This window comes from Phalangium opilio, unplaced genomic scaffold, assembly GCF_054372755.1.
Source record: "Phalangium opilio isolate 3A_F unplaced genomic scaffold, DU_Popi_V2 ptg000390l_1, whole genome shotgun sequence".
Taxonomy (NCBI): Eukaryota; Metazoa; Arthropoda; class Arachnida; order Opiliones; family Phalangiidae; genus Phalangium; species Phalangium opilio.
In genome coordinates, this window is record NW_028324234.1 from 8,992,204 (window position 1) to 9,005,694 (window position 13,491).

A 13,491-nucleotide genomic window follows, 5' to 3' on the forward strand; every position below is an offset into this window, starting at 1 on the left:
ATAGGTTAAAGGAGACCGTTGTACTAAATATTTATGAAATTGGTTGAAACGCGCGTACTTAATTGCATAGAGAATGTTTTTTACATTTCTGGGCGCCATTTTTTAAGATGGCGGCGGATTGGAAAAATCTTTCTTAGTACGCGCCTACTACTTATGAGTAACGTTCCTGCAAATTTTCAACCTTCTAGGGCAAGCGGTTTGGGCTGGGCGTTGATTATCAGTCAGTCTGTCAGTCAGTCAGAACTTTGATTTATATAGATATAAATGATACATACTTCATGTTAAGAGATCGTTTAAAGTAGTCCTCTACGATATCGTACCGTGACGCATGGTTCTCCATCTCCCACGCATTCTAACAAAAAGAATTACAAGTTTAATTCCCATCGATAGAAAATAAACCCTGCAAAGACACGCGACTAAATGTTGATAAACTCACTGCAATTGTCGTCGCGTTTATTGGAGTCTCTTGGGAGTATCTATATTAAAACATGTATAAAAAGAAATTCCCAAATCGACGATAACATTTGCGATTTGTAAATGCAAATTTTACTTGTATTTAAAATATCGATCATGTCCAAAAAATTCGAATTGGTTTAGTGCCATTTTGGGGCAACGCAAATTATGGCGTGTGTAATCGGAAATTTCAAATGTTGTAAAGATTTGCTGTTGTTGTGGACTTATTTTAATGTTGTGCATTATAACCTTTAATCGGCGAAAGACCTGGCGTCTTTGTGAACATTGGGCTTCAGGTCGTATTAACGTTTAAACTCTAAAGATAGAGTGTAATGACTTTAATTATTACATTTAGAATCGAACTATTTTATTTCTAATATAAACATAAGCCACACTTATTTGTAAATATTTTAATGTACTGTACTTATTTAATCCTAATGGTTAAAGTGTGTAATTTTTGGAGTTTCATCCTAATGTGATGAACTTCACTTTTGATTAATGTTTCCATTGTTTCAGTATTGGTAACTTAAATTCTATAGTTGGTATTTTTTTTTGGACCATTCATCAGAAGTCCATTAAATTAGCCTAAGAAGCAAACAATTACAATAGCTAGTATAGCGAACGTCTCTGCTGGGGTAAGAACTCCATGGATAGGGGTTAAATTTTTCCCCCTTTTCTAACACTGTTAGAAATCTCGAGCTCCTCTTTAGGAAGTCTTTGTTGACGAGAGCGGGGCCTGACTTCTTCAGCCCATGAACGTTGGATCTCTAAAGGGTGGATTGTTTGCTTTATAAAAATATAAAAAAGGAACGGCCACGGTAGTTAAATAGTTTTTTTTCAATAGGTTTGTGAAGAGTCATAAAAAACTGAATGACCTGGACTGTTCCAAAATTCACACCCCATCCCTTCTCCTGATTCTATGCTAAAGAGGGCTCGGTTTTGCAGTGGAAGGGGGCGTTTTCCGGTCCCTTTAGAGATACAGTGTTCATTTTTAGGAACCGGAGATCTGAGAAAAATTATCGCGAGGTGGCGAATGTGTCGCCCTTCTTCAGTATTGCTACACAAGAGAGGGGAGTCCCAAACTCCGCTCTTGGTTACTTCCCAGGCTAATTTAATGGACTTCTGATGACATTATTATGCTCATTCACAATTCCCCCCCCCCTATTACCCAATAGTGAAAGGGTAGGAGAAACCCGGAACCAATAGTTTTGATTCATTTCCATATCTTTGTAACGTGCCTAAGAATAGAAATGACATTTTTACTTGCATTTTAGTTCAATTTAGGCATCTGGTATTTCTAGACTCGTTCCAAGGGATTACTACGCGGGGTTTGGGAATTGCGTCCGTAACCGCGATTGAACTGTTCTAGCTCTTAACTACTCGCTACCATGCACTAGGGTTCAAAACAAAACGGAGAAAATTTGGAGAAATGATGAAGCTTGACGCAGTTTAGAAGTTAATAGAACTCTATGATTACGTTTTTGGGAGCCTTAAACCCAGAGAACCGGATCAGTAGTCCTGGTAATTTAATAAAAGCAAGCTTAGAAAAGGTGCAAATGAAAATGTTTAACAATGTTAAAAATGGGTTTTGTACGGGAATTTTTATCCTTCCTAAGATTGGATTCTATTATAAGTTGGCTAGGAATATAAATATTTTAAAGACCAAAGGTGGTCGATATTCAAAAGAGTTAGCTCAACTTAAGGCAAAAACTCTCGATATGTCGTTAGTTTATTATGTAGGTCAGATTTTATTTAACGCTTCTAGTTTTAACAACTCTTACAGTTCAATATCAGAAACCAAAAATTACTTCCCTCATGTTGAATGAAGTATATTTTTAAATTATATTTTAGTTTAGAATATCCTTGGCGTATGCCTAAGAATTGACAAATTTTTAAAATCACTGAGACATTTTGGATTTCAAAAAGCAATTTTAATTTTTATCCACCATTTACAAGAAATTCAATTTCTCGATAGGCCATTTTAATGTTTCAAGCGGAAAAAAACGACTTTAGTATTGTCATACAATATTGCCTTAATGACAAAAACTGATTAAACAAAAAGATTTCTCATGACTGAATAACCATGACTATATAAAAATTAAGTCGAGTGTTGATTTTTAAATCTTAATGATATCGTAAGTAAGTTACCACCTATAAGTTAAAGAGCATATTTGATGTGAGATTTTGCTGGTGTGCTCAGAGAGAATTTATAAATTCTCTCTGGTGTGCTTGAATGAAGTTTAAAGAAACCTTCCGTCTTTTCTAGGAATTCGATTTGGTGAGCGGACTTATTAAATTTTCAACGTTTACGCAAATTGGTTGAAAAGTATTTCGGCAATGACCACGGTTACTGCTAAAGACATCATCATGAAAAGCAAGTAGAAGGGAACGAAGAGGCTACTGAGGTCCAAATCAGTCGCGCTTTTCATCGGTCTCTTCCAAGTGATCTCTTCCAATAAGTGATACTTCTCTGAATCCAGATGCTTCGACACTTGCGTTTCGATTAATGGTGCCATGCTGCAATAGATAATTCGTCAAGCCCTATTGTCGTGTACGATAAAATTCATACCGACAGTAGTTGGGCGTTTTCCTCCACTAGCGGGCTACTTCTCATCCAAGAGGTGTTAAATATGAAGTGCAAGTTCTCGCAGTTAACTTCGCCGTACGAAAAGTGAAGGCCTCCGTTGTTCACGATGAATGATTTAGTTTCGGAATCAGATGTAAGGAATTCAGCCATAATCCAAGTCAGAAAAGTGTTCGAAGTGATTAGAACCTTTTCTCCAGATAGAATTGGGATGTATCCTTCACGAAATAGATAATCCCCTGGATTACTGTAAATATTCTCCATATCGAGTGACTCTAGCCATTCCTTAACAACTAGGTCTTGAGCTGCCTATAAATAAACACCAATAACATCAGGGAATAGAGGATTTAACATAAAAACGCCTACTTACCAATAATTTCAGTTTTTCGAGAGTTCCGGTTTCTTCAAATATTATAGGCGGAATTCCCGACTTGATCAAGTCCGAAAGAGTGTGGATGCGATTGTAGCTTTCCGTCGTCAACTCCGTCCGCAAGTAGCAACCCACGAAAAACAGAATGAACGTCACTCCGATTAGCCACGACGAAGTGACCAGGCGACAAGTAATGTGGGACAAAACGGAGGGAATCGCTACAGGACAAAATTATTAATTTTCGCGTTAGCCTTCTTTCGTAATTGAGGGATGACAATTTATGGTATTTGAATTAAACCCTCATACGAAACGGGCTTGCGCTACATGGTGAACTATTTACGTTCGGCGCACAAGAGCGAGGCGTTCTCCCAGACATTTTCCAAGGTGTCTTGGGTCATTTTCTTGACAACTTTCTTAGTGGGCAGAGATTTGTATTTGTTGGTTACGATAGAGTGAATGACGAGCAAAAGTGACAATAGGACCACGGTTAACCCGATTAAAATCACCACCTATAGTTGAGAGAAGAGTGTAAATCAATGAATTGGGTTGGGAGTGGATTAAGATTGTCCGAATTTTTACTTCCGTGTCCATATTTAAGAAAGATAAGGAAGTTGATAAGACTCTTTTGGGGCCACCAGACACAATAATCGTTCTTTCCGTTTCGAAGACCGGAGTTGGACTGAAATATTTCTGGCGGCCATCGAAAAATGAGCTTGCCACAGCTATTTAGATGAAATGAGCATTCTAAAACCATAGCAAGTGTTATTTAGTATTTTCACTTCAATAGTCTTATTTTTGTCTGATTTCTCTTTCACTTACGTTGAAAAAATGAGGTTCAGTGTACAATTTAGTTATATCAAAAAAGGTCAGTTTATGCTCTTCGTAAAATACTCTTAAATCACCGACAAAAAAATATACAATTAGACTTTAACATAACTTTGCTGATTTTCCTTCCTGTATACGAAGAGCCGCATACTTAGAGAAACTTAAAGGGACTGCCCCCTCATTTTTACCCTGCTATCCCTAACAGGAATTTATAAGAAAATTGGACCAAATATCACGTGTCAAATGACGTAAAAATTAAAATCCTGCCCTGTAATAAATGGGAACATATAGTTGGCGTTGGCGATAGCATTACATATGGTAGACCCGGTTAGTGAACAATCCTTGGCGTTGGTTAATCCATGCACCGCTTTGCTAAACCCTACACTCTAAGAAAATGGGGTGTGCTTTAACACCTTTAAAAGTAGTTTATGTGGGTCCAAATTTGACACCGTTACAGGTGTTGATTTACACCCCTGAAAGGGTTTAATAACACTTATTTGAGCAATTGGTGGCAAAGATAAGTATAAAATTGTGCAACAGAGGTGCAGTTTAACACCTTTTTACCTCTCCAAGTGACGTATGTCACGGAGAGGTATTACACCGGCCGTGTCTGTCTGTGTGTCTGTCTGTCAGACCCCACGTGACCGCGTTCGCAGTTTACAAATAGGAGCAAACAAATACCCGATTTCCGGAACGCGTTCGCGGTTCAAGGAAATTTGGCCATTCATCTTCCAACACCAGTCTTTACTAACTGGCTTCTAAGGACCACAATCTGCTAGTCTTTGTCCATCCCACATGGACACTAGCCTGTAGTTATGGGCTCGCAAGCACCACCATCTTCTGTTCTTCGTCAATCCCACATTGACACCAGCTTCTAAACACCACCATCTTCTGTTCTTCGTCAATCCTACATTGACACCAGCTTCTATGCACCACCATCTTCAGGCCTTTGTCCACTCCGGCTTCTTCCACATCGTTTGGTTTTAGGATATACGCGGCGATCGGCTAGGGTTACGAGAAACGTCTAGCCTCCCAATGGCAGGGCTTCCACCATCGGTTCACGCGCATGCGTTTTTAACTATTATTATAATGGAAACGAATCGTATATATACCCCAAAATTTGAAAAAAGCGGGCAAGAGGGGTACCCTTCACTTTAAACGTCAATATTAGCAAAGTTTCAAATGATAATAGGAACAACTTTATTTTAAAAGATTTAACTATTTTTACCTCTCCGTGTGACGTAGTCCAGGAGAGGTTCTGTAACGGCCGTGTCTGTCTGTGTGTGTGTGTGTGTGTGTGTGTGTCTGTCTGTGTGTCTGTCTGTCCGTTGTTACACCCACGTGACCGCGTTCGCAGTTTGCGTATCGGAGCAAACGTGTTCCCAATTTCCGGACCGCATTGACAGTTCACAGAAATTTGGAAAATTGTATTTCTCTCCTTTGGCTAGTCTATACTTGAGTTCTCACAATACCATGTTTGGTCTTCGTCCATCCCATATGAACACCGGTCTGGTACTTTTCTGGCTTCCACCACCACCATCTTCTATTCTTTGTCAATCCCACATTGACACCAGTCTACACTTACACTGGCTTCTAACACCACCATCCACTGGTCTTCCGTCTATTCCACATAGACACCAATCTGTATCATTGGCTTCTAACACCACCATCCACTTGTCTTCCGTCTACTCCACATAGACACCAATCTGTATCATTGGCTTCTAACACCACCATCCACTGGTCTTCCGTCTATTCCACATAGACACCAATCTATATCATTGGCTTCTACTCCATTATCATCGTTTGGTTTTAGGATATACGCGGCGATCAGCTAGGGTTACGAGAAACGTCTAGCCTCCCTAAGGTGGGATCTCCACCAAAGGTTTTCGCAATTGCGCTTTTTCCTTACTATTATAATGGAATCGAATCGTATATATACCCCAAATTTGAAAAAAGCGGGCAAGAGGGGTACCCTTCACTTTAAACGTCAATATTAGCAAAGTTTGAGATGATAATAGGTATAACTTTATTTTAAACGATTTAACTATTATTAATGTTAATTATTGAAGATTAAAATAATTAAAAATAATTATATTTATTTAAATATTAAAGATAAATCTCTCGTGCAAAGAGAGAGATTATCATTGCCTCCTATATCTACCAAGGCCCGTGCATGCGATATATTTCCTTCATTGCCTCCTATATCTATCAAGGCCTGTGCATTGTGATATATTTCATTCATTGCCTCCTATATCTATTAAGGCCCGTGCATTGCGATATATTTTTCAAAACAACAACAAAAATGGGAAGCTCCTCTCAGAAACATAATAATTTCTTTTCTCTGTATATGAAATGAAAATATGGATAATATTGCTCTCCTTCTTTAATGGTATGAATCCTTGCCTGTCTATTAATATTTTACGTAAGAGAAATACGTATTTAGCGAAGCCTAGAGAGGATAAACATAAGCGAGATTGTTTCGGAAAAAAAATACTGCTTCCACTAATGGGTTTATACTCCTTGTTACTGTTGTATAGAGTAATCTTGATAAAAGCTTAAAAAATTACGAGAGGACAGATCTTTTTTATCCTTTTGTTTTATTCTTAATAAGAATATAAAACATTTATTTTGTATCAAAAAATATTTTTTGGTGCTGAGATTGCTTTAGAAAAATCCAAACGGTTAGGCATTGGTAAAAAAGACATGTGTAAGCTATTTGCAGAGATGATAATTGTTTTACATGTTTTAAATAAAACTGAAGCTTCCATTATTGTGTTTATGCTCCTTGTTTGTTTCTCTGAAAACCATCTAGGTGTAGATAACAGTTAGACCAAAAATTTCAAAAAAACCTAGTTGAAAATAGACCTTTTAAATTTGCGGGAGCCATTCTTGAGAATTTTTCTTTGCTTGTAGGTTGTCAATTTATCTACCAGTAAATATTTGTGTTTGGAAGTTGGATATTAAGTCAAATTAAGTGGTTGTAAAGAGCCAGCAGGTTTTTGCCGCTCCTTTTTGTGAGTATTCGATTTTTGTATGTAAAATGGAGGAAGATAATGTTGAGAGTAAGGATGAAATGCGGAAGCGCAAAGCGCGGGAAAGGATGAGGGCAAAAAGGTCGACGTTTTCATTGGATACTTAAGTTTATATAATCTTCTCGACACGGAGAGGTAATATTTTGGTTTTCCCGACTTGTTAAAGTTATTTACTGGCGATTAAAATAATTAATATCATTTATATTTAATTAATTATTTAAGATAAACTTATTTCTATGTAATGACACACGTGAGAGTTTATATAGAACGAGTAATGAAGATTGCATCCGAATCGAAACACTACACGCACATCAAAGTTAATATAAAGCGAGTAGGATGATAAGATCTCTTACAAAACGATAACATTTCCTTTTTGCAGAATATTAAATGGAAATATTTTAAATATTTTTCGGCATTACGATTCTTTAAGTAGTTGTGTAGCTATAAAGCTCTGTTTCATCTTAATATTCCAAAAACATCTTTTGATATTAACATTTGAAATTTGGTGTTTACTTTTTAATTCATCTTTACTACATTTATATATATAGTGTAATCGCATTTTTTACATTCATTTGATAATTTGGGTGTTAATTCTTCATCTATCCACAAGTGTTGAAACGATTGGGACTGTGAAATAAGATACCCTAGATTTAAACTAGAAATGACCTTGTTTCGCCTCCTCTTATAGGAGGTGTTACGGTTCAGAGTGAGCCGAAAGTTAAATACACCCTTCAGTGATACGTTTTAGGTCCTCATTAGAATTATTGAGGATACAAAGGAAATTGTTAAACGCTTAAGCCTTTGCTAAAGACCTTGGCAATATTTCGCCAATTTGAACTATGTATTTCCGGTTTTTCTCATTGGCTGGTGGACTTGTGTTTAGAAAGTAAATTTGTCTCGGCTCGGAGGGGTTAATTTTGGTTTCCCAACTTGTCATGTTTAATTTCGAACGGTGTTTTAATAGTGTTATTTTACACCGAATTTACACTTTAAATTGGTCCCTAAAAACTCAAGGTAATAAAACTCTCTTTTGGGTGTTTTTACGGTGTTTACACCGTTTTAACACGTTTTTAACACTTCCATTTCTTAGAGTGTATGAGGGAGATCGTCGTTTGTCCCATTCCGAACAGCCCTTTTATTATATTAACAGGGTTTTTTTGCAGTGCGTGAATAGAAGATCCCTAATTCATTGTTCCAATTGCTAGTTTTATGCTTTTCAAATTTATCGAGAAAAATATGGGTATGATATTCAAATTCTCGTATTCGCACACCCATTTGACAGAATTAGTGATTTAACACAATTCTTTCTCGCTCGGCCCAATTACTCGAATCTACTTTTATTACTATGATACATACTTCATATTAAGAGATCGTTTAAAGTAGTCCTCTATGATATCGTACCGTGATGCGTGGTTCTCCATCTCCCACGCAATCTAACGAAAAGTATTACAAGTTTAATTCCCTTCGATACAAAATAAACCCTGCAAAGACACGAGACTAAATGTTGATAAACTCACTGCAATTGTCGTCGCGTTTATTGGAGTCTCTTGGGAGTATCTATATTAAAACATGTATAAAAAGAAATTCCCAAATCGACGATAACATTTGCGATTTGTAAATGCAAATTTTACTTGTATTTAAAATATCGATCATTTCCAAAAAATTCGAATTGGTTCAGTGCCATTTTGGGGTCTACGCAAATTACAGCGTGTGTAATCTGAAATCTTCAAATGCTGTAAAGATTTGCTGTTGTTGTGGACTTATTTTAGTTTTGTGCGTTATAACCTTTAATCGGCGACTCGCGATTCGCGATAAACGACGAACCTTCCACTGGCACCTGCCGTCTTTGTGAACTCTGTGCTTCAGGTCCTATTAACGTTTAAACTCTAAAGATACAGTGTAATGACTTTAATAATTACATTTAGTATCGAACTATTCTATTTCTAATATAAACATAAGCCACACTTATTTGTAAATATTTTAATGAACTTATTTAATCCTAATGGTTAAAGTGTGTAATTTTTGGAGTTTCATCCTAATGTGATGAACTTCTCTTTTGATTAATAGTTCTATTGTTTCAGTATTAAGCCTGGTTCCCACTTGGCGAAAATAGGGCGAAATTTCAACGCGAAATGATCAGCGCGATAAAATTGAGCGAATTTTTGATATTCGCCGGCAAAAAATCGTATTCGCGGAACTGAGCGACTTGTTCTATTTTTTTTAGTCGAGGCGAAAAGGGGAAACAAATTCGCCCTAAAAGCAACCAATCAAAACCCAGATTCAGAATTTTGTAATGCATCCTTTCTTTTGTCGATCACTTAAGTTTTATTTTAAGCCTACTACTGTTTTATGTTTTAGCACAACACAAATACACAATGGGGGAACATCGGTTACAATATATAAGTGAAAACTACATTGATAGAATCTAAATTAAAGTTCTGATAATTCAATATTTCTTTACCTGAAGAAACTCGTGGTCACCTCTCATTTCCCGAAAGACATTTTTGAGACGTTAAATTTAAACAAAGGCCATTTTCATTATTTATTTTGTTTAGGTTTTCCATTTTTAATCCGCAAGAAAATAATTAGGCTTAACGTGAAAGAAAATCTCGCGCGCGATCTCTTCAAATTTCGCGCTAAGTGGGAACGCCGGCTCTGGCGAATAAATAATCGTCAAGAAGTTTCAGCCGGCGAATACACATTTCGCGTGCTTTTTTTCGTCAAGTGGGAACCAGGCTTTACATAAATTAAATTCTGTAGTTAGTGCTGTTTATTTGGACCATTCTCGACTGTTCAACAAAGCACCAGAAGTAAAATAACTGTCTAGAAGGTAAGAGCTCTAGCATTGGTAGTAGATCCTGGCACTAGTGAACAAATTTGAGAATTTTATGCCGCTTCCATCCTGCCTACACTAGAGAGAAAAATTGTTCGAGTTCCAAAAACATTTCCTACCCCCTTCCCCTCAACCAAAAGCTGCGGAACACGGACGCGGGTGCTTGAATCTAGTTCGGCCGTATACCTCCACGAGCGTCTCACGTTTTGGAGGGAGAATTCAGAAACCGCTACCAAAGGGCCAACCGTCGGTTTGTTATCAAGAATATTCACTTTCGCCAAGTGAAGAATTTGGTTACCTCGATACTTCTTGTCCCTTATCTTACTTCTAATAGCACTGATATCACTCCCTTAGACAAAATTCATGGCATTCCCATTCGCAACCTTCACCCCCACCACCCAATAGTGAAAGGGTATGAGAAACACGAAACCAATAGTATTGATTAATTTCCATATGTTTGTAACGTGCCTAAGAATCAACACAGTAACTAAAGTAATAAAGATCATAGTTTAGAAAAACGCGCAATCTACGTTCTTTATTTGATTTACGCCTATTCATTTAGTCGGAAATACAGCCCGAAAAATAAGAATAAGGTGCAGACAAAAGTAAGAAATCTCGTATAGGTAAAAATCATAAAATAGCAGTTTGAAAAAACTCAATTGAATCAATGGAAATTTATGCAAAGCATTAATTAAAATGTCTAGTTTAAATGCTTGAAACTTACTTCAATTTACTTAGTTCGACGTCCGTTTTGTTTATGCTTGTTTCTGAATCAATAGTGCTCACCCGTCACAGTCAATCTAAGACATATCTCCGGAAGAAAACCCAAAATTTCAAATGAAATTGAAATGATTTAGCATGCATGTTGCTAGGCGGATCCCATCTCAAGCAGCTACGCATTACGGCATTGTAAAATGAGTTGGCGTATAACAGTAAAAACCATATAAATATTTTATGCGCTTGTGCTCGGCTTTCACTTTCAATTAATTGCGTGAAATGATACAGGTGGTTTTGGAATCGATAATCACTTGACCCAATTGGATAACATGTTACCAGCGTTTCCCAGGCTAGATTTACTATTAACAGTATATACTGTATTTAGGAATAGAAATGGTATTTCTCTTGGCACAAGTTGGCCTTCCAATTGCGTGTTCAAACCTACTTTACCAAAGCTAAAAATAGTGTGATCTATCAAATTCAAAACACGAAAAGCTAAAGCCTGCTCATGCAATACGCTAACTGTTCTTTCAGTTGTTTATACAATTTACAACCTTTTTATGTACCTTTTCCTTAAGTTGTACTTCTTGTCTTTCAAATCTATGAACGATAATAATTGAGCAGAATAGAAATAAGATTTTGTACTCGCCTTTGGATGCAATTTTGGCATCGGGTATTTCTAGACTCGTTCCATGGAATTACTACATGGCGGATGGATTCAACGGAAATTCCCAGTGCTACGAAATAAGCGCATGCCCAGTAGAGCTCTATCTGACCGAAGATAATCTTGATAAAAGTATCGCCCCTACAAAACACATTGTATATCTCTTTGATAAATTTATTCTGAAGTGTTTGCGAATAAAGATTTTTAACTACGATTAAAATAGGTGCTATTCGAAAACAAATTGAATAAACCAATTTTTAAAAAGAAACGTAAATTCTTCTGTAATCCTGATCAATCCTCCCATTTGAGCGATCCAGCGAGAAAGAACAAAACAATTCTTTCCCGCTCGGCCAAATTAGTCGAATCAAATTCATAGTAAAATTAAAATCACTTGAAGTTAAAGGATCGTTTCAAATATTCCTGCATAATTTGATAACGTGACACGCCGTCCTACATGTCCCAAGTTTCCTGATAAAAAAATTCGAAGTTTAATCGCCATCGTAAAAAATCATTCTCCGAATGTTTATAAACTCACTGCAATTGTTGTCGCATTAATTGCAGTTTCTTGGTTACACCTACATTAGTTAATGCATTTTCAATTGGACGATAACATTTTCGATTTGACATTGTCATTTCTACCTGTATTTAAAATATCGATCATGTCCAAGAAATTCAAATTGGGTCTTAGCCATTTTAAGGTACGCGTAAATGTCAGCGTGCACCAATCAAAACCTTCGAAGTCTGTAACGAGTTGCTGAGAGATTTTTCATTTTTATAAGTAACATGTAACAGCGAAAAAGAGAGTAATTAATTCTAGTGAAGTAGTAAATCAAGTGGCGTCGCTAGGCCTTTTTGGGGACTATAGCCCCCCTAGTAATCTGTAAACCCTACCAAAATATTGCTAGTACTCGTAGTAGGGATGCCAACTTCCCCAAAAAACCGGTTTTCGGTTAACCGATTAATTTAAATGTCCAAAAAATGGACAAAAAAACCGGCTATTCCAAAAACCGGTTTTATCCGGTCTTTTATGATAAATGTTCAAAAATGCGATACTCCGACCTAAACTCAAAGACCAAATATTAGTACCAATAGGTGTTAAGTAATGCCGTTTTCCATTGGCATTCTACATTAGGCCAATGAAAAATTACACGATAGATGGAGTAATTTTCTTGGAGTGAGAACAAAAGTTCTGTTAAAATTGCATTATACCAGAAGTATATAATACTTCTCTTCGAGAGAAGTATACCACAAAGCGGGGTAAGTGTAACGTCACTCTTCCCAACATCGGAACATTTAGAGCAAGGTTACTAAACCGAATCACATACAAGATAAATAGTTCCCTCATCCTTACTCTATTAGCGTTTAAATATTTGGCAAGACGCGCTTGTGGATTTTGTCCCACGTCAAGACGAGGTTTGTGGGATGATTGCTGGGGATTTAGTGCCAAACAACGATAGAATTCACTTTACAGTGCGATGCCCATTTGTAGTTTGATGAGTGGGAAAGCAAACTAAAAGGGTGAGCATGGGAAGAATGACGTTACATAACTAAAGCATTAAGAGAATACAGAGTGTCATCCTTCTTCTATTATCCCCTTCTGATTATACGCATCTATGTCTTCTTTGACATTGCTCCGTGGTGGTAGATTGTTGGCAGCCAACCGAAGCTAAGTAACATTAAGTGACGAAAATGGAAAACTTTTCATTGTGTGAATTAAAAAAACCGATACGGTTTTCATTTTGAAAAACCGATTAAAACCAAAGAATTAAAAAACCGGTGCTCCGGAATTGAAAAAAACCGGTTTTCTGTCAAACCGGGCGGTTTTTGACTTCCCTACCTCGTAGCCCCCTGAGATTCTTTAGCAATATAGTGTATAAAATTATTATTATAGGTTCGTTCAGTTTCATCAACTGAATTTCCATATCAGACAGTAGTGGGGACTAAAAGCAAACGAAAACTAAACTTAAGACAAGTGAAATTCTTTCATCCACAATTGTCTCATAAACAATAACT

General features: G+C 36.9%; 1 long non-coding RNA gene across 1 annotated transcript; it reads right to left on the reverse strand.

Annotated features, from left to right (window-relative positions):
• Positions 1–6,810: 6,810 nt before the first annotated feature.
• LOC149597096 (uncharacterized) lies at positions 6,811–7,420 on the reverse strand. Its single transcript, XR_016379395.1, has 2 exons — positions 7,098–7,420; positions 6,811–7,040 (listed from the first exon to the last, which is right to left on the reverse strand). It is a non-coding gene; the product is annotated as an uncharacterized LOC149597096 (long non-coding RNA).
• Positions 7,421–13,491: the final 6,071 nt, after the last annotated feature.